The sequence below is a fragment of the Oryzias latipes genome, chromosome 23, assembly GCF_053564925.1.
Source record: "Oryzias latipes strain Hd-rR chromosome 23, Olatipes_Hd-rR_3.1".
NCBI lineage: Eukaryota > Metazoa > Chordata > Actinopteri > Beloniformes > Adrianichthyidae > Oryzias > Oryzias latipes.
Window position 1 is genome coordinate 13,305,637 of NC_136259.1, and position 21,117 is coordinate 13,326,753.

General features: G+C 41.4%; 14 non-coding genes across 14 annotated transcripts; 9 read left to right on the forward strand and 5 right to left on the reverse strand.

The window, feature by feature from the left end:
• Positions 1-2,005: 2,005 nt before the first annotated feature.
• trnaw-cca (transfer RNA tryptophan (anticodon CCA)) lies at positions 2,006-2,077 on the forward strand. The gene has a single exon. It is a non-coding gene; the product is annotated as a tRNA-Trp (tRNA).
• A 2,114-nt stretch (positions 2,078-4,191) lies between these two features.
• On the forward strand, positions 4,192-4,263 carry trnaw-cca (transfer RNA tryptophan (anticodon CCA)). Its single transcript has one exon. It is a non-coding gene; the product is annotated as a tRNA-Trp (tRNA).
• A 2,113-nt stretch (positions 4,264-6,376) lies between these two features.
• Positions 6,377-6,448, forward strand: trnaw-cca (transfer RNA tryptophan (anticodon CCA)). Its single transcript has one exon. It is a non-coding gene; the product is annotated as a tRNA-Trp (tRNA).
• Positions 6,449-7,101: 653 nt separating this feature from the next.
• trnar-ccu (transfer RNA arginine (anticodon CCU)) lies at positions 7,102-7,174 on the reverse strand. The gene has a single exon. It is a non-coding gene; the product is annotated as a tRNA-Arg (tRNA).
• A 1,388-nt stretch (positions 7,175-8,562) lies between these two features.
• On the forward strand, positions 8,563-8,634 carry trnaw-cca (transfer RNA tryptophan (anticodon CCA)). The gene has a single exon. It is a non-coding gene; the product is annotated as a tRNA-Trp (tRNA).
• A 653-nt stretch (positions 8,635-9,287) lies between these two features.
• Positions 9,288-9,360, reverse strand: trnar-ccu (transfer RNA arginine (anticodon CCU)). The gene has a single exon. It is a non-coding gene; the product is annotated as a tRNA-Arg (tRNA).
• A 1,386-nt stretch (positions 9,361-10,746) lies between these two features.
• Positions 10,747-10,818, forward strand: trnaw-cca (transfer RNA tryptophan (anticodon CCA)). The gene has a single exon. It is a non-coding gene; the product is annotated as a tRNA-Trp (tRNA).
• A 653-nt stretch (positions 10,819-11,471) lies between these two features.
• Positions 11,472-11,544, reverse strand: trnar-ccu (transfer RNA arginine (anticodon CCU)). Its single transcript has one exon. It is a non-coding gene; the product is annotated as a tRNA-Arg (tRNA).
• Positions 11,545-12,930: 1,386 nt separating this feature from the next.
• trnaw-cca (transfer RNA tryptophan (anticodon CCA)) lies at positions 12,931-13,002 on the forward strand. Its single transcript has one exon. It is a non-coding gene; the product is annotated as a tRNA-Trp (tRNA).
• A 653-nt stretch (positions 13,003-13,655) lies between these two features.
• On the reverse strand, positions 13,656-13,728 carry trnar-ccu (transfer RNA arginine (anticodon CCU)). Its single transcript has one exon. It is a non-coding gene; the product is annotated as a tRNA-Arg (tRNA).
• A 1,388-nt stretch (positions 13,729-15,116) lies between these two features.
• On the forward strand, positions 15,117-15,188 carry trnaw-cca (transfer RNA tryptophan (anticodon CCA)). Its single transcript has one exon. It is a non-coding gene; the product is annotated as a tRNA-Trp (tRNA).
• A 2,113-nt stretch (positions 15,189-17,301) lies between these two features.
• trnaw-cca (transfer RNA tryptophan (anticodon CCA)) lies at positions 17,302-17,373 on the forward strand. Its single transcript has one exon. It is a non-coding gene; the product is annotated as a tRNA-Trp (tRNA).
• Positions 17,374-19,477: 2,104 nt separating this feature from the next.
• Positions 19,478-19,549, forward strand: trnaw-cca (transfer RNA tryptophan (anticodon CCA)). The gene has a single exon. It is a non-coding gene; the product is annotated as a tRNA-Trp (tRNA).
• Positions 19,550-20,202: 653 nt separating this feature from the next.
• On the reverse strand, positions 20,203-20,275 carry trnar-ccu (transfer RNA arginine (anticodon CCU)). The gene has a single exon. It is a non-coding gene; the product is annotated as a tRNA-Arg (tRNA).
• Positions 20,276-21,117: the final 842 nt, after the last annotated feature.

Consider the following 21,117-nt stretch of genomic DNA (forward strand, 5'->3'; position numbering starts at 1 on the left):
CATGGATTACAGGAAATCCCTTTCACCTTTATCCACCTTTGTCATGGTAGGGAAAACACGTCAATTTAAGGCCAAGGTCATAGGATAGCACAAGGGTACATCTGTGCAGAGCGCAAGCTGCGACTCTTTGGATTGCTGACGTTGTAGCGTGGCCTTAAGACAAAGTTAGGTGCTTGCCTAATATTGACTCGGTCTATTGTGCACTGTTACAAACTTTAACCACACAACTTGAAAAAAAAAACAGTTGAGGAGATCCAAGTTTGTTCACTTGTAGATTGTATGTGGAACAGTTGGCTTCTGAGTAATGCACAGTTGTAAGTTGGGTTAGGCTGTTGACCAGGGATGTTTGCAGCTGAGTGTGGGAGAAAGCCAATAAATAGTTTGAGCAGCACTTTTGGATTAATTTGGAATCATTTTAATAAGGGAGAGGAGTTGGAGAATGCTGGAATTGACACACAAACAGGGTTGGTGAAGGAAGAAGCTCATGTACAGAATTTCACTTAGAATCAATGACTTTCTTTATAATGAAGAGCTGCAACATTTGAAGCACCTCAGAGGGGACTTGAACCCCCAATCCCTGGCTTAGGAGGCCAGTGCCTTATCCATTAGCCACTGAGGCTTGACAACTGTGTTCACACATGAAAGAGTTGGTGTCATTTAACTCCGACAGGCCACTGACAACAATGACTAAATTCCGCTTCATGGTCACTTTTAAAACCATTGGTACTTTGTGTTTTGAAAAAGCCGCGACCAATAAGTCACTATCAAATCCCAGTCCTTGACTGGTCAATGTTCCACTTTGTAAGATTTGACACTCATTCAATGGCCGTGCGTCTTGTGCGTGGAGCCCTAAAACGATTATAAAAAAACATGCTTCGCGATGCGTGTTGAAACAGTTTTCAACGACTTAGCCCAAAATGTGCATACAAGTGCGTTGGTACAGGCGTTTCATTGGAAGTGGTCGTGTTCCACTTCTAGGTCTTACAGAACTTGAAAGAGGGATGTACAGCATGCAGTTTTATCCACAACTAGCCCATAGGAGGGCTAACGCTACTTTTTGAACAAACTTTTCACAAAGGCACCAAGGCATCCTTACAAATAAAGAGAAAACAATCAAGATACAAACGACATCCAGCCGCACGCACTAAAGGGAAGGGTATGTTGTATCTGCTGGTCACTGTGGACAAATACAGCTGAGGTCAAAAACTCTCACCATGCTACTACATACACACCAGGCATGGGATGAATGTGTGTTCCAGAGTCCGTTTGAATGTAGTAGGAGTCTCTACATGCCTTCAGGCTAATGTTCAAATGCATAAAAGTGAATCTGGACAATGGCCATGCTGTTAGTGTGGTATTGTTCACACAATCGCACACATCAGGGGTATGTTTTGATCCAATATTAGCTCATAGTTGGTAGCAACCAATAGTAGTCAATGGTTATCCAGCCAATGCCCTTGAACTGTCAAAAAGCTCCAGATGGTGTAAATTTTCTTGCTGTTCTGATATGGAGCAAACATGAACACCACTTCTCTATTTGAACCCACTTTCTTGGCTCTTTGTCATCTTTCATCTCGTAGTCTTACTTAAAGAAGGCTGACATTTCAACTATAGCTTTTCTGTTGTGACTTATTCCTTTCTTGAAAAGGAGACTGTTTTCTTGATGCTGACTTGTACCTCTTGAGAAAAACGACACAGTTCCTAGTTGAAAAGTTACAGTTAGACAATAGTAGAGACGATGAAGAAAAGGCCAAGGAAAACCACTGACATGAACTACAGACGAAAAGACCTAGTCACATAACAGCGATCAAAGAAACTACAGTGAATGAGAAAAAGGCATTACAAGTTATGAAGTCAGTGGGATTCTGACCCTTAGAAAATAATTTGAAAAAAAACATAAACATGCCTGTTGTGTAGTGACCATGAGAAATTTGGCCAGCACTGAAGAAAGAGCCAAAAAGGGTCAAAATCTTGCCAGTAGAATGTGTTTACAGATATTGAAAAGGACTCTGTGGCGCAATGGTAGCGCATCTGACTCCAGATCAGAAGGTTGTGTGTTCAAATCACATCAGGGTCATTGTTTAACACTTGTGCTATCTGATGCACTTTGATGTTGGGATTTGGGTCATCTAGACAGTGTGCTGAGCCTTTTTCTTCAATGATTAGTGATCTTCACTGGTTTCCATGGATTACAGGAAATCCCTTTCACCTTTATCCACCTTTGTCATGGTAGGGAAAACACGTCAATTTAAGGCCAAGGTCATAGGATAGCACAAGGGTGCATCTGTGCAGAGCGCAAGCTGCGACTCTTTGGATTGCTGACGTTGTAGCATGGCCTTAAGACAAAGTTAGGTGCTTGCCTATTAGTGACTCGGTCTATTGTGCACTGTTACAAACTTTAACCACACAACTTGAAAAAAAAAACAGTTGAGGAGATCCAAGTTTGTTCACTTGTAGATTGTATGTGGAACAGTTGGCTTCTGAGTAATGCACAGTGTTAAGTTGGGTTAGGCTGTTGACCAGGGATGTTTGCAGCTGAGTGTGGGAGAAAGCCAATAAATAGTTTGAGCAGCACTTTTGTATTAATTTGGAATCATTTTAATAAGGGAGAAGAGTTGGAGAATGCTGGAATTGACACACAAACAGGGTTGGTGAAGGAAGAAGCTCATGTGCAGAATTTCACTTAGAATGAATGACTTTCTTTATAATGAAGAGCTGCAACATTTGAAGCACCTCAGAGGGGACTTGAACCCCCAATCCCTGGCTTAGGAGGCCAGTGCCTTATCCATTAGAACACTGAGGCTTGCCAACTATGTTCACACATGAAAGAATTGGTGTCATTTAACTCCGACAAGCCACTGACAACAATGACTAAATTCTGCTTCATGGTCACTTTTAAAACCATTGGTACTTTGTGTTTTGAAAAAGCCGCGACCAATAAGTCACTATCAAATCCCAGTCCTTGACTGGTCAATGTTCCACTTTGTAAGATTTGACACTCATTCAATGGCCGTGCGTCTTGTGCGTGGAGCCCTAAAACGATTATAAAAAAACATGCTTCGCGATGCGTGTTGAAACAGTTTTCAACGACTTAGCCCAAAATGTGCATACAAGTGCGTTGGTACAGGCGTTTCATTGGAAGTGGTCGTGTTCCACTTCTAGGTCTTACAGAACTTGAAAGAGGGATGTACAGCATGCAGTTTTATCCACAACTAGCCCATAGGAGGGCTAACTCTACTTTTTGAACAAACTTTTCACAACGGCACCAAGGCATCCTTACAAATAAAGAGAAAACAATCAAGATACAAACGACATCCAGCCGCACGCACTAAAGGGAAGGGTATGTTGTATCTGCTGGACACTGTGGACAAATACAGCTGAGGTCAAAAACTCTCACCATGCTACTACATACACACCAGGCATGGGATGAATGTGTGTTCCAGAGTCCGTTTGAATGTAGTAGGAGTCTCTACATGCCTTTAGGCTAATGTTCAAATGCATAAAAGTGAATCTGGACAATGGCCATGCTGTTAGTGTGGTATTGTTCACACAATCGCACACATCAGGGGTATGTTTTGATCCAATATTAGCTCATAGTTGGTAGCAACCAATAGTAGTCAATGGTTATCCAGCCAATGCCCTTGAACTGTCAAAAAGCTCCAGATGGTGTAAATTTTCTTGCTGTTCTGATATGGAGCAAACATGAACACCACTTCTCTATTTGAACCCACTTTCTTGGCTCTTTGTCATCTTTCATCTCGTAGTCTTACTTAAAGAAGGCTGACATTTCAACTATAGCTTTTCTGTTGTGACTTTTTCCTTTCTTGAAAAGGAGACTGTTTTCTTGATGCTGACTTGTACCTCTTGAGAAAAACGACACAGTTCCTAGTTGAAAAGTTACAGTTAGACAATAGTAGAGACGATGAAGAAAAGGCCAAGAAAAACCACTGACATGAACTACAGACGAAAAGACCTAGTCACATAACAGCGATCAAAGAAACTACAGTGAATGAGAAAAAGGCATTACAAGTTATGAAGTCAGTGGGATTCTGACCCTTAGAAAATAATTTTTGAAAAAAAACATAAACATGCCTGTTGTGTAGTGACGTTCAGAAATTTGGCCAGCACTGAAGAAAGAGCAAAAAAGGGTCAAAATCTTGCCAGTAGAATGTGTTTACAGATACTGAAAAGGACTCTGTGGCGCAATGGTAGTGTGTCTGACTCCAGATCAGAAGGTTTTGTGTTCAAATCACATCAGGGTTATTGTTTAACACTTGTGCTATCTGATGCACTTTGATGTTGGGATTTGGGTCATCTAGACAGTGTGCTGAACCTTTTTCTTCAATGATTAGTGATCTTCACTGGTTTCCATGGATTACAGGAAATCCCTTTCACCTTTATCCACCTTTGTCATGGTAGGGAAAACACGTCAATTTAAGGCCAAGGTCATAGGATAGCACAAGGGTGCATCTGTGCAGAGCGCAAGCTGCGACTCTTTGGATTGCTGACGTTGTAGCATGGCCTTAAGACAAAGTTAGGTGCTTGCCTATTAGTGACTCGGTCTATTGTGCACTGTTACAAACTTTAACCACACAACTTGAAAAAAAAACAGTTGAGGAGATCCAAGTTTGTTCACTTGTAGATTGTATGTGGAACAGTTGGCTTCTGAGTAATGCACAGTGTTAAGTTGGGTTAGGCTGTTGACCAGGGATGTTTGCAGCTGAGTGTGGGAGAAAGCCAATAAATAGTTTGAGCAGCACTTTTGTATTAATTTGGAATCATTTTAATAAGGGAGAAGAGTTGGAGAATGCTGGAATTGACACACAAACAGGGTTGGTGAAGGAAGAAGCTCATGTGCAGAATTTCACTTAGAATGAATGACTTTCTTTATAATGAAGAGCTGCAACATTTGAAGCACCTCAGAGGGGACTTGAACCCCCAATCCCTGGCTTAGGAGGCCAGTGCATTATCCATTAGAACACTGAGGCTTGCCAACTATGTTCACACATGAAAGAATTGGTGTCATTTAACTCCGACAAGCCACTGACAACAATGACTAAATTCTGCTTCATGGTCACTTTTAAAACCATTGGTACTTTGTGTTTTGAAAAAGCCGCGACCAATAAGTCACTATCAAATCCCAGTCCTTGACTGGTCAATGTTCCACTTTGTAAGATTTGACACTCATTCAATGGCCGTGCGTCTTGTGCGTGGAGCCCTAAAACGATTATAAAAAAACATGCTTCGCGATGCGTGTTGAAACAGTTTTCAACGACTTAGCCCACAATGTGCATACAAGTGCGTTGGTACAGGCGTTTCATTGGAAGTGGTCGTGTTCCACTTCTAGGTCTTACAGAACTTGAAAGAGGGATGTACAGCATGCAGTTTTATCCACAACTAGCCCATAGGAAGGCTAACTCTACTTTTTGAACAAACTTTTCACAACGGCACCAAGGCATCCTTACAAATAAAGAGAAAACAATCAAGATACAAACGACATCCAGCCGCACGCACTAAAGGGAAGGGTATGTTGTATCTGCTGGACACTGTGGACAAATACAGCTGAGGTCAAAAACTCTCACCATGCTACTACATACACACCAGGCATGGGATGAATGTGTGTTCCAGAGTCCGTTTGAATGTAGTAGGAGTCTCTACATGCCTTTAGGCTAATGTTCAAATGCATAAAAGTGAATCTGGACAATGGCCATGCTGTTAGTGTGGTATTGTTCACACAATCGCACACATCAGGGGTATGTTTTGATCCAATATTAGCTCATAGTTGGTAGCAACCAATAGTAGTCAATGGTTATCCAGCCAATGCCCTTGAACTGTCAAAAAGCTCCAGATGGTGTAAATTTTCTTGCTGTTCTGATATGGAGCAAACATGAACACCACTTCTCTATTTGAACCCACTTTCTTGGCTCTTTGTCATCTTTCATCTCGTAGTCTTACTTAAAGAAGGCTGACATTTCAACTATAGCTTTTCTGTTGTGACTTTTTCCTTTCTTGAAAAGGAGACTGTTTTCTTGATGCTGACTTGTACCTCTTGAAAAAAACGACACAGTTCCTAGTTGAAAAGTTACAGTTAGACAATAGTAGAGACGATGAAGAAAAGGCCAAGGAAAACCACTGACATGAACTACAGACGAAAAGACCTAGTCACATAACAGCGATCAAAGAAACTACAGTGAATAAGAAAAAGGCATTACAAGTTATGAAGTCAGTTGGATTCTGACCCTTAGAAAATAATTTTTGAAAAAAAACATAAACATGCCTGTTGTGTAGTGACCATGAGAAATTTGGCCAGCACTGAAGAAAGAGCCAAAAAGGGTCAAAATCTTGCCAGTAGAATGTGTTTACAGATATTGAAAAGGACTCTGTGGCGCAATGGTAGCGCATCTGACTCCAGATCAGAAGGTTGTGTGTTCAAATCACATCAGGGTCATTGTTTAACACTTGTGCTATCTGATGCACTTTGATGTTGGGATTTGGGTCATCTAGACAGTGTGCTGAGCCTTTTTCTTCAATGATTAGTGATCTTCACTGGTTTCCATGGATTACAGGAAATCCCTTTCACCTTTATCCACCTTTGTCATGGTAGGGAAAACACGTCAATTTAAGGCCAAGGTCATAGGATAGCACAAGGGTGCATCTGTGCAGAGCGCAAGCTGCGACTCTTTGGATTGCTGACGTTGTAGCATGGCCTTAAGACAAAGTTAGGTGCTTGCCTATTAGTGACTCGGTCTATTGTGCACTGTTACAAACTTTAACCACACAACTTGAAAAAAAAAACAGTTGAGGAGATCCAAGTTTGTTCACTTGTAGATTGTATGTGGAACAGTTGGCTTCTGAGTAATGCACAGTTGTAAGTTGGGTTAGGCTGTTGACCAGGGATGTTTTCTGCTGAGTGTGGGAGAAAGCCAATAAATAGTTTGAGCAGCACTTTTGGATTAATTTGGAATCATTTTAATAAGGGAGAGGAGTTGGAGAATGCTGGAATTGACACACAAACAGGGTTGGTGAAGGAAGAAGCTCATGTGCAGAATTTCACTTAGAATGAATGACTTTCTTTATAATGAAAAGCTGCAACATTTGAAGCACCTCAGAGGGGACTTGAACCCCCAATCCCTGGCTTAGGAGGCCAGTGCCTTATCCATTAGGCCACTGAGGCCTGACAACTATGTTCACACATGAAAGAGTTGGTGTCATTTAACTCCGACAGGCCACTGACAACAATGACTAAATTCTGCTTCATGGTCACTTTTAAAACCATTGGTACTTTGTGTTTTGAAAAAGCCGCGACCAATAAGTCACTATCAAATCCCAGTCCTTGACTGGTCAATGTTCCACTTTGTAAGATTTGACGCTCATTCAATGGCCGTGCGTCTTGTGTGTGGAGCCCTAAAACGATTATAAAAAAACATGCTTCGCGATGCGTGTTGAAACAGTTTTCAACGACTTAGCCCAAAATGTGCATACAAGTGCGTTGGTACAGGCGTTTCATTGGAAGTGGTCGTGTTCCACTTCTAGGTCTTACAGAACTTGAAAGAGGGATGTACAGCATGCAGTTTTATCCACAACTAGCCCATAGGAGGGCTAACTCTACTTTTTGAACAAACTTTTCACAACGGCACCAAGGCATCCTTACAAATAAAGAGAAAACAATCAAGATACAAACGACATCCAGCCGCACGCACTAAAGGGAAGGGTATGTTGTATCTGCTGGACACTGTGGACAAATACAGCTGAGGTCAAAAACTCTCACCATGCTACTACATACACACCAGGCATGGGATGAATGTGTGTTCCAGAGTCCGTTTGAATGTAGTAGGAGTCTCTACATGCCTTTAGGCTAATGTTCAAATGCATAAAAGTGAATCTGGACAATGGCCATGCTGTTAGTGTGGTGTTGTTCACACAATCGCACACATCAGGGGTATGTTTTGATCCAATATTAGCTCATAGTTGGTAGCAACCAATAGTAGTCAATGGTTATCCAGCCAATGCCCTTGAACTGTCAAAAAGCTCCAGATGGTGTAAATTTTCTTGCTGTTCTGATATGGAGCAAACATGAACACCACTTCTCTATTTGAACCCACTTTCTTGGCTCTTTGTCATCTTTCATCTCGTAGTCTTACTTAAAGAAGGCTGACATTTCAACTATAGCTTTTCTGTTGTGACTTTTTCCTTTCTTGAAAAGGAGACTGTTTTCTTGATGCTGACTTGTACCTCTTGAAAAAAACGACACAGTTCCTAGTTGAAAAGTTACAGTTAGACAATAGTAGAGACGATGAAGAAAAGGCCAAGGAAAACCACTGACATGAACTACAGACGAAAAGACCTAGTCACATAACAGCGATCAAAGAAACTACAGTGAATAAGAAAAAGGCATTACAAGTTATGAAGTCAGTTGGATTCTGACCCTTAGAAAATAATTTTTGAAAAAAAACATAAACATGCCTGTTGTGTAGTGACCATGAGAAATTTGGCCAGCACTGAAGAAAGAGCCAAAAAGGGTCAAAATCTTGCCAGTAGAATGTGTTTACAGATATTGAAAAGGACTCTGTGGCGCAATGGTAGCGCATCTGACTCCAGATCAGAAGGTTGTGTGTTCAAATCACATCAGGGTCATTGTTTAACACTTGTGCTATCTGATGCACTTTGATGTTGGGATTTGGGTCATCTAGACAGTGTGCTGAGCCTTTTTCTTCAATGATTTGTGATCTTCACTGGTTTCCATGGATTACAGGAAATCCCTTTCACTTTTATCCACCTTTGTCATGGTAGGGAAAACACGTCAATTTAAGGCCAAGGTCATAGGATAGCACAAGGGTACATCTGTGCAGAGCGCAAGCTGCGACTCTTTGGATTGCTGACGTTGTAGCATGGCCTTAAGACAAAGTTAGGTGCTTGCCTAATATTGACTCGGTCTATTGTGCACTGTTACAAACTTTAACCACACAACTTGAAAAAAAAAACAGTTGAGGAGATCCAAGTTTGTTCACTTGTAGATTGTATGTGGAACAGTTGGCTTCTGAGTAATGCACAGTTGTAAGTTGGGTTAGGCTGTTGACCAGGAATGTTTTCTGCTGAGTGTGGGAGAAAGCCAATAAATAGTTTGAGCAGCACTTTTGGATTAATTTGGAATCATTTTAATAAGGGAGAGGAGTTGGAGAATGCTGGAATTGACACACAAACAGGGTTGGTGAAGGAAGAAGCTCATGTGCAGAATTTCACTTAGAATCAATGACTTTCTTTATAATGAAGAGCTGCAACATTTGAAGCACCTCAGAGGGGACTTGAACCCCCAATCCCTGGCTTAGGAGGCCAATGCCTTATCCATTAGGCCACTGAGGCTTGACAACTATGTTCACACATGAAAGAGTTGGTGTCATTTAACTCCGACAGGCCACTGACAACAATGACTAAATTCTGCTTCATGGTCACTTTTAAAACCATTGGTACTTTGTGTTTCGAAAAAGCCGCGACCAATAAGTCACTATCAAATCCCAGTCCTTGACTGGTCAATGTTCCACTTTGTAAGATTTGACGCTCATTCAATGGCCGTGCGTCTTGTGCGTGGAGCCCTAAAACGATTATAAAAAAACATGCTTCGCGATGCGTGTTGCAACAGTTTTCAACGACTTAGCCCAAAATGTGCATACAAGTGCGTTGGTACAGGCGTTTCATTGGAAGTGGTCGTGTTCCACTTCTAGGTCTTACAGAACTTGAAAGAGGGATGTACAGCATGCAGTTTTATCCACAACTAGCCCATAGGGGGGCTAACTCTACTTTTTGAACAAACTTTTCACAACGGCACCAAGGCATCCTTACAAATAAAGAGAAAACAATCAAGATACAAACGACATCCAGCCGCACGCACTAAAGGGAAGGGTATGTTGTATCTGCTGGACACTGTGGACAAATACAGCTGAGGTCAAAAACTCTCACCATGCTACTACATACACACCAGGCATGGGATGAATGTGTGTTCCAGAGTCCGTTTGAATGTAGTAGGAGTCTCTACATGCCTTTAGGCTAATGTTCAAATGCATAAAAGTGAATCTGGACAATGGCCATGCTGTTAGTGTGGTATTGTTCACACAATCGCACACATCAGGGGTATGTTTTGATCCAATATTAGCTCATAGTTGGTAGCAGCCAATAGTAGTCAATGGTTATCCAGCCAATGCCCTTGAACTGTCAAAAAGCTCCATATGGTGTAAATTTTCTTGCTGTTCTGATATGGAGCAAACATGAACACCACTTCTCTATTTGAACCCACTTTCTTGGCTCTTTGTCATCTTTCATCTCGTAGTCTTACTTAAAGAAGGCTGACATTTCAACTATAGCTTTTCTGTTGTGACTTTTTCCTTTCTTGAAAAGGAGACTGTTTTCTTGATGCTGACTTGTACCTCTTGAGAAAAACGACACAGTTCCTAGTTGAAAAGTTACAGTTAGACAATAGTAGAGACGATGAAGAAAAGGCCAAGAAAAACCACTGACATGAACTACAGACGAAAAGACCTAGTCACATAACAGCGATCAAAGAAACTACAGTGAATGAGAAAAAGGCATTACAAGTTATGAAGTCAGTGGGATTCTGACCCTTAGAAAATAATTTGAAAAACAACCTAAACATGCCTGTTGTGTAGTGACCTTGAGAAATTTGGCCAGCACTGAAGAAAGAGCAAAAAAGGGTCAAAATCTTGCCAGTAGAATGTGTTTACAGATATTGAAAAGGACTCTGTGGCGCAATGGTAGCGCGTCTGACTCCAGATCCGAAGGTTGTGTGTTCAAATCACAACAGGGTCATTGTTTAACACTTGTGCTATCTGATGCACTTTGATGTTGGGATTTGGGTCATCTAGACAGTGTGCTGAGCCTTTTTCTTCAATGATTTGTGATCTTCACTGGTTTCCATGGATTACAGGAAATCCCTTTCACTTTTATCCACCTTTGTCATGGTAGGGAAAACACGTCAATTTAAGGCCAAGGTCATAGGATAGCACAAGGGTACATCTGTGCAGAGCGCAAGCTGCGACTCTTTGGATTGCTGACGTTGTAGCATGGCCTTAAGACAAAGTTAGGTGCTTGCCTAATATTGACTCGGTCTATTGTGCACTGCTACAAACTTTAACCACACAACTTGAAAAAAAAAACAGTTGAGGAGATCCAAGTTTGTTCACTTGTAGATTGTATGTGGAACAGTTGGCTTCTGAGTAATGCACAGTTGTAAGTTGGGTTAGGCTGTTGACCAGGGATGTTTTCTGCTGAGTGTGGGAGAAAGCCAATAAATAGTTTGAGCAGCACTTTTGGATTAATTTGGAATCATTTTAATAAGGGAGAGGAGTTGGAGAATGTTGGATTTGACACACAAACAGGGTTGGTGAAGGAAGAAGTTCATGTGCAGAATTTCACTTAGAATCAATGACTTTCTTTATAATGAAGAGCTGCAACATTTGAAGCACCTCAGAGGGGACTTGAACCCGCAATCCCTGGCTTAGGAGGCCAGTGCCTTATCCATTAGGCCACTGAGGCTTGACAACTATGTTCACACATGAAAGAGTTGGTGTCATTTAACTCCGACAGGCCACTGACAACAATGACTAAATTCTGCTTCATGGTCACTTTTAAAACCATTGGTACTTTGTGTTTCGAAAAAGCCGCGACCAATAAGTCACTATCAAATCCCAGTCCTTGACTGGTCAATGTTCCACTTTGTAAGATTTGACGCTCATTCAATGGCCGTGCGTCTTGTGCGTGGAGCCCTAAAACGATTATAAAAAAACATGCTTCGCGATGCGTGTTGCAACAGTTTTCAACGACTTAGCCCAAAATGTGCATACAAGTGCGTTGGTACAGGCGTTTCATTGGAAGTGGTCGTGTTCCACTTCTAGGTCTTACAGAACTTGAAAGAGGGATGTACAGCATGCAGTTTTATCCACAACTAGCCCATAGGGGGGCTAACTCTACTTTTTGAACAAACTTTTCACAACGGCACCAAGGCATCCTTACAAATAAAGAGAAAACAATCAAGATACAAACGACATCCAGCCGCACGCACTAAAGGGAAGGGTATGTTGTATCTGCTGGACACTGTGGACAAATACAGCTGAGGTCAAAAACTCTCACCATGCTACTACATACACACCAGGCATGGGATGAATGTGTGTTCCAGAGTCCGTTTGAATGTAGTAGGAGTCTCTACATGCCTTTAGGCTAATGTTCAAATGCATAAAAGTGAATCTGGACAATGGCCATGCTGTTAGTGTGGTATTGTTCACACAATCGCACACATCAGGGGTATGTTTTGATCCAATATTAGCTCATAGTTGGTAGCAACCAATAGTAGTCAATGGTTATCCAGCCAATGCCCTTGAACTGTCAAAAAGCTCCAGATGGTGTAAATTTTCTTGCTGTTCTGATATGGAGCAAACATGAACACCACTTCTCTATTTGAACCCACTTTCTTGGCTCTTTGTCATCTTTCATCTCGTAGTCTTACTTAAAGAAGGCGGACATTTCAACTATAGCTTTTCTGTTGTGACTTTTTCCTTTCTTGAAAAGGAGACTGTTTTCTTGATGCTGACTTGTACCTCTTGAGAAAAACGACACAGTTCCTAGTTGAAAAGTTACAGTTAGACAATAGTAGAGACGATGAAGAAAAGGCCAAGAAAAACCACTGACATGAACTACAGACGAAAAGACCTAGTCACATAACAGCGATCAAAGAAACTACAGTGAATGAAAAAAAGGCATTACAAGTTATGAAGTCAGTGGGATTCTGACCCTTAGAAAATAATTTGAAAAAAAACATAAACATGCCTGTTGTGTAGTGACCTTGAGAAATTTGGCCATCACTGAAGAAAGAGCAAAAAAGGGTCAAAATCTTGCTAGTAGAATGTGTTTACAGATATTGAAAAGGACTCTGTGGCGCAATGGTAGCGCGTCTGACTCCAGATCCGAAGGTTGTGTGTTCAAATCACATCAGGGTCATTGTTTAACACTTGTGCTATCTGATGCACTTTGATGTTGGGATTTGGGTCATCTAGACAGTGTGCTGAGCCTTTTTCTTCAATGATTTGTGATCTTCACTGGTTTCCATGGATTACAGGAAATCCCTTTCACTTTTATCCACCTTTGTCATGGTAGGGAAAACACGTCAATTTAAGGCCAAGGTCATAGGATAGCACAAGGGTACATCTGTGCAGAGCGCAAGCTGCGACTCTTTGGATTGCTGACGTTGTAGCATGGCCTTAAGACAAAGTTAGGTGCTTGCCTAATATTGACTCGGTCTATTGTGCACTGTTACAAACTTTAACCACACAACTTGAAAAAAAAAACAGTTGAGGAGATCCAAGTTTGTTCACTTGTAGATTGTATGTGGAACAGTTGGCTTCTGAGTAATGCACAGTTGTAAGTTGGGTTAGGCTGTTGACCAGGGATGTTTTCTGCTGAGTGTGGGAGAAAGCCAATAAATAGTTTGAGCAGCACTTTTGGATTAATTTGGAATCATTTTAATAAGGGAGAGGAGTTGGAGAATGTTGGATTTGACACACAAACAGGGTTGGTGAAGGAAGAAGTTCATGTGCAGAATTTCACTTAGAATCAATGACTTTCTTTATAATGAAGAGCTGCAACATTTGAATCACCTCAGAGGGGACTTGAACCCCCAATCCCTGGCTTAGGAGGCCAGTGCCTTATCCATTAGGCCACTGAGGCTTGACAACTATGTTCACACATGAAAGAGTTGGTGTCATTTAACTCCGACAGGCCACTGACAACAATGACTAAATTCTGCTTCATGGTCACTTTTAAAACCATTGGTACTTTGTGTTTTGAAAAAGCCGCGACCAATAAGTCACTATCAAATCCCAGTCCTTGACTGGTCAATGATCCACTTTGTAAGATTTGACGCTCATTCAATGGCCGTGCGTCTTGTGTGTGGAGCCCTAAAACGATTATAAAAAAACATGCTTCGCGATGCGTGTTGAAACAGTTTTCAACGACTTAGCCCAAAATGTGCATACAAGTGCGTTGGTACAGGCGTTTCATTGGAAGTGGTCGTGTTCCACTTCTAGGTCTTACAGAACTTGAAAGAGGGATGTACAGCATGCAGTTTTATCCACAACTAGCCCATAGGAAGGCTAACTCTACTTTTTGAACAAACTTTTCACAACGGCACCAAGGCATCCTTACAAATAAAGAGAAAACAATCAAGATACAAACGACATCCAGCCGCACGCACTAAAGGGAAGGGTATGTTGTATCTGCTGGACACTGTGGACAAATACAGCTGAGGTCAAAAACTCTCACCATGCTACTACATACACACCAGGCATGGGATGAATGTGTGTTCCAGAGTCCGTTTGAATGTAGTAGGAGTCTCTACATGCCTTTAGGCTAATGTTCAAATGCATAAAAGTGAATCTGGACAATGGCCATGCTGTTAGTGTGGTATTGTTCACACAATCGCACACATCAGGGGTATGTTTTGATCCAATATTAGCTCATAGTTGGTAGCAACCAATAGTAGTCAATGGTTATCCAGCCAATGCCCTTGAACTGTCAAAAAGCTCCATATGGTGTAAATTTTCTTGCTGTTCTGATATGGAGCAAACATGAACACCACTTCTCTATTTGAACCCACTTTCTTGGCTCTTTGTCATCTTTCATCTCGTAGTCTTACTTAAAGAAGGCTGACATTTCAACTATAGCTTTTCTGTTGTGACTTTTTCCTTTCTTGAAAAGGAGACTGTTTTCTTGATGCTGACTTGTACCTCTTGAAAAAAACGACACAGTTCCTAGTTGAAAAGTTACAGTTAGACAATAGTAGAGACGATGAAGAAAAGGCCAAGGAAAACCACTGACATGAACTACAGACGAAAAGACCTAGTCACATAACAGCGATCAAAGAAACTACAGTGAATAAGAAAAAGGCATTACAAGTTATGAAGTCAGTTGGATTCTGACCCTTAGAAAATAATTTTTGAAAAAAAACATAAACATGCCTGTTGTGTAGTGACCATGAGAAATTTGGCCAGCACTGAAGAAAGAGCCAAAAAGGGTCAAAATCTTGCCAGTAGAATGTGTTTACAGATATTGAAAAGGACTCTGTGGCGCAATGGTAGCGCGTCTGACTCCAGATCAGAAGGTTGTGTGTTCAAATCACATCAGGGTCATTGTTTAACACTTCTGCTATCTGATGCACTTTGATGTTGGGATTTGGGTCATCTAGACAGTGTGCTGAGCCTTTTTCTTCAATGATTTGTGATCTTCACTGGTTTCCATGGATTACAGGAAATCCCTTTCACCTTTATCCACCTTTGTCATGGTAGGGAAAACACGTCAATTTAAGGCCAAGGTCATAGGATAGCACAAGGGTGCATCTGTGCAGAGCGCAAGCTGCGACTCTTTGGATTGCTGACGTTGTAGCATGGCCTTAAGACAAAGTTAGGTGCTTGCCTATTAGTGACTCGGTCTATTGTGCACTGTTACAAACTTTAACCACACAACTTGAAAAAAAAAAACAGTTGAGGAGATCCAAGTTTGTTCACTTGTAGATTGTATGTGGAACAGTTGGCTTCTGAGTAATGCACAGTGTTAAGTTGGGTTAGGCTGTTGACCAGGGATGTTTGCAGCTGAGTGTGGGAGAAAGCCAATAAATAGTTTGAGCAGCACTTTTGGATTAATTTGGAATCATTTTAATAAGGGAGAAGAGTTGGAGAATGCTGGAATTGACACACAAACAGGGTTGGTGAAGGAAGAAACTCATGTGCAGAATTTCACTTAGAATCAATGACTTTCTTTATAATGAAGAGCTGCAACATTTGAAGCACCTCAGAGGGGACTTGAACCCCCAATCCCTGGCTTAGGAGGCCAGTGCCTTATCCATTGGAACACTGAGGCTTGCAAACTATGTTCACACATGAAAGAATTGGTGTCATTTAACTCCGACAAGCCACTGACAACAATGACTAAATTCTGCTTCATGGTCACTTTTAAAACCATTGGTACTTTGTGTTTTGAAAAAGCCGCGACCAATAAGTCACTATCAAATCCCAGTCCTTGACTGGTCAATGTTCCACTTTGTAAGATTTGACGCTCATTCAATGGCCGTGCGTCTTGTGCGTGGAGCCCTATAACGATTATAAAAAAACATGCCTCGCGATGCGTGTTGCAACAGTTTTCAACGGCTTAGCCCAAAATGTGCATACAAGTGCGTTGGTACAGGTGTTTCATTGGAAGTGGTCGTGTTCCACTTCTAGGTCTTACAGAACTTGAAATAGGGATGTCCAACATGCAGTTTTATTCACAACTAGCCCATAGGAGGGCTAACTCTACTTTTTGAACAAACTTTTCACAACGGCACCAAGGCATCCTTACAAATAAAGAGAAAACAATCAAGATACAAACGACATCCAGCTGCACGCACTAAAGGGAAGGGTATGTTGTATCTGCTGGATGCTGTCGACAAATACAGCTGAGGTCAAAAACTCTCACCATGCTACTACATACACACCAGGCATGGGATGAATGTGTGTTCCAGAGCCTGTTTGAATGTAGTAGGAGTCTCTACATACCTTTAGGCTAATGTTCAAATGCATAAAAGTGAATCTGGACAATGGCCATGCTGTTAGTGTGGTATTGTTCACACAATCGCACACATCAGGGGTATTTTTTGATCCAATTTTAACTCATAGTTGGTAGCAACCAATAGTAGTCAATGGTTATCCAGCCAATGCCCTTGAACTGTCAAAAAGCTCCATATGGTGTAAATTTTCTTGCTGTTCTGATATGGAGCAAACATGAACGCCACTTCTCTATTTGAACCCACTGTCTTGGCTCTTTGTCATCTTTCATCTCGTAGTCTTACTTAAAGAAGGCTGACATTTCAACTATAGCTTTTCTGTTGTGACTTTTTCCTTTCTTGAAAAGGAGACTGTTTTCTTGATGCTGACTTGTACCTCTTGAGAAAAACGACACAGTTCCTAGTTGAAAAGTTACAGTTAGACAATAGTAGAGACGATGAAGAAAAGGCCAAGGAAAACCACTGACATGAACTACAGACGAAAAGACCTAGTCACATAACAGCGATCAAAGAAACTACAGTGAATGAGAAAAAGGCATTACAAGTTATGAAGTCAGTGGGATTCTGACCCTTAGAAAATAATTTGAAAAAAAACATAAACATGCCTGTTGTGTAGTGACGTTCAGAAATTTGGCCAGCACTTACGAAAGAGCAAAAAAGGGTCAAAATCTTGCCAGTAGAATGTGTTTACAGATATTGAAAAGGACTCTGTGGCGCAATGGTAGCGCGTCTGACTCCAGATCAGAAGGTTGTGTGTTCAAATCACATCAGGGTCATTGTTTAACACTTGTGCTATCTGATGCACTTTGATGTTGGGATTTGGGTCATCTAGACAGTGTGCTGAGCCTTTTTCTTCAATGATTTGTGATCTTCACTGGTTTCCATGGATTACAGGAAATCCCTTTCACCTTTATCCACCTTTGTCATGGTAGGGAAAACACGTCAATTTAAGGCCAAGGTCATAGGATAGCACAAGGGTACATCTGTGCAGAGCGCAAGCTGCGACTCTTTGGATTGCTGACGTTGTAGCATGGCCTTAAGACAAAGTTAGGTGCTTGCCTATTAGTCTATTGTGCACTGTTACAAACTTTAACCACACAACTTGAAAAAAAAAACAGTTGAGGAGATCCAAGTTTGTTCACTTGTAGATTGTATGTGGAACAGTTGGCTTCTGAGTAATGCACAGTTGTAAGTTGGGTTAGGCTGTTGACCAGGGATGTTTGCAGCTGAGTGTGGGAGAAAGCCAATAATTAGTTTGAGCAGCACTTTTGTATTAATTTGGAATCATTTTAATAAGGGAGAGGAGTTGGAGAATGCTGGAATTGACACACAAACAGGGTTGGTGAAGGAAGAAGCTCATGTGCAGAATTTCACTTAGAATCAATGACTTTCTTTATAATGAAGAGCTGCAACATTTGAAACACCTCAGAGTGGACTTGAACCCCCAATCCCTGGCTTAGGAGGCCAGTGCCTTATCCATTAGGCCACTGAGGCTTGACAACTATGTTCACACATGAAAGAGTTGGTGTCATTTAACTCCGACAGGCCACTGACAACAATGACTAAATTCTGCTTCATGGTCACTTTTAAAACCATTGGTACTTTGTGTTTTGAAAAAGCCGCGACCAATAAGTCACTATCAAATCCCAGTCCTTGACTGGTCAATGTTCCACTTTGTAAGATTTGACGCTCATTCAATGGCCGTGCGTCTTGTGCGTGGAGCCCTAAAACGATTATAAAAAAACATGCTTCGCGATGCGTGTTGCAACAGTTTTCAACGACTTAGCCCAAAATGTGCATACAAGTGCGTTGGTACAGGCGTTTCATTGGAAGTGGTCGTGTTCCACTTCTAGGTCTTACAGAACTTGAAAGAGGGATGTACAGCATGCAGTTTTATCCACAACTAGCCCATAGGAGGGCTAACTCTACTTTTTGAACAAACTTTTCACAACGGCACCAAGGCATCCTTACAAATAAAGAGAAAACAATCAAGATACAAACGACATCCAGCCGCACGCACTAAAGGGAAGGGTATGTTGTATCTGCTGGACACTGTCGACAAATACAGCTGAGGTCAAAAACTCTCACCATGCTACTACATACACACCAGGCATGGGATGAATGTGTGTTCCAGAGTCCGTTTGAATGTAGTAGGAGTCTCTACATGCCTTTAGGCTAATGTTCAAATGCATAAAAGTGAATCTGGACAATGGCCATGCTGTTAGTGTGGTATTGTTCACACAATCGCACACATCAGGGGTATGTTTTGATCCAATATTAGCTCATAGTTGGTAGCAACCAATAGTAGTCAATGGTTATCCAGCCAATGCCCTTGAACTGTCAAAAAGCTCCAGATGGTGTAAATTTTCTTGCTGTTCTGATATGGAGCAAACATGAACACCACTTCTCTATTTGAATCCACTGTCTTGGCTCTTTGTCATCTTTCATCTCGTAGTCTTACTTAAAGAAGGCTGACATTTCAACTATAGCTTTTCTGTTGTGACTTTTTCCTTTCTTGAAAAGGAGACTGTTTTCTTGATGCTGACTTGTACCTCTTGAGAAAAACGACACAGTTCCTAGTTGAAAAGTTACAGTTAGACAATAGTAGAGACGATGAAGAAAAGGCCAAGGAAAACCACTGACATGAACTACAGACGAAAAGACCCAGTCATATAACAGCGATCAAAGAAACTACAGTGAATGAGAAAAAGGCATTACAAGTTATGAAGTCAGTGGGATTCTGACCCTTAGAAAATAATTTGAAAAAAAACATAAACATGCCTGTTGTGTAGTGACTTTGAGAAATTTGGCCAGCACTGAAAGAGAGGAAAAAAAGGGTCAAAATCTTGCCAGTAGAATGTGTTTACAGATATTGAAAAGGACTCTGTGGTGCAATGGTAGCGCGTCTGACTCCAGATCAGAAGGTTGTGTGTTCAAATCACATCAGGGTCATTGTTTAACACTTGTGCTATCTGATGCACTTTGATGTTGGGATTTGGGTCATCTAGAGAGTGTGCTGAGCCTTTTTCTTCAATGATTTGTGATCTTCACTGGTTTCCATGGATTACAGGAAATCCCTTTCACCTTTATCCACCTTTGTCATGGTAGGGAAAACACGTCAATTTAAGGCCAAGGTCATAGGATAGCACAAGGGTACATCTGTGCAGAGCGCAAGCTGCGACTCTTTGGATTGCTGACGTTGTAGCATGGCCTTAAGACAAAGTTAGGTGCTTGCCTAATATTGACTCGGTCTATTGTACACTGTTACAAACTTTAACCACACAACTTGAAAAAAAAAACAGTTGAGGAGATCCAAGTTTGTTCACCTGTAGATTGTATGTGGAACAGTTGGCTTCTGAGTAATGCACAGTTGTAAGTTGGGTTAGGCTGTTGACCAGGGATGTTTTCTGCTGAGTGTGGGAGAAAGCCAATAAATAGTTTGAGCAGCACTTTTGGATTAATTTGGAATCATTTTAATAAGGGAGAGGAGTTGGAGAATGCTGGAATTGACACACAAACAGGGTTGGTGAAGGAAGAAGCTCATGTGCAGAATTTCACTTAGAATGAATGACTTTCTTTATAATGAAAAGCTGCAACATTTGAAGCACCTCAGAGGGGACTTGAACCCCCAATCCCTGGCTTAGGAGGCCAGTGCCTTATCCATTAGGCCACTGAGGCCTGACAACTATGTTCACACATGAAAGAGTTGGTGTCATTTAACTCCGACAGGCCACTGACAACAATGACTAAATTCTGCTTCATGGTCACTTTTAAAACCATTGGTACTTTGTGTTTTGAAAAAGCCGCGACCAATAAGTCACTATCAAATCCCAGTCCTTGACTGGTCAATGTTCCACTTTGTAAGATTTGACGCTCATTCAATGGCCGTGCGTCTTGTGCGTGGAGCCCTAAAACGATTATAAAAAAACATGCTTCGCGATGCGTGTTGAAACAGTTTTCAACGACTTAGCCCAAAATGTGCATACAAGTGCGTTGGTACAGGCGTTTCATTGGAAGTGGTCGTGTTCCACTTCTAGGTCTTACAGAACTTGAAAGAGGGATGTACAGCATGCAGTTTTATCCACAACTAGCCCATAGGAGGGCTAACTCTACTTTTTGAACAAACTTTTCACAACGGCACCAAGGCATCCTTACAAATAAAGAGAAAACAATCAAGATACAAACGACATCCAGCCGCACGCACTAAAGGGAAGGGTATGTTGTATCTGCTGGACACTGTGGACAAATACAGCTGAGGTCAAAAACTCTCACCATGCTACTACATACACACCAGGCATGGGATGAATGTGTGTTCCAGAGTCCGTTTGAATGTAGTAGGAGTCTCTACATGCCTTTAGGCTAATGTTCAAATGCATAAAAGTGAATCTGGACAATGGCCATGCTGTTAGTGTGGTATTGTTCACACAATCGCACACATCAGGGGTATGTTTTCATCCAATATTAGCTCATAGTTGGTAGCAACCAATAGTAGTCAATGGTTATCCAGCCAATGCCCTTGA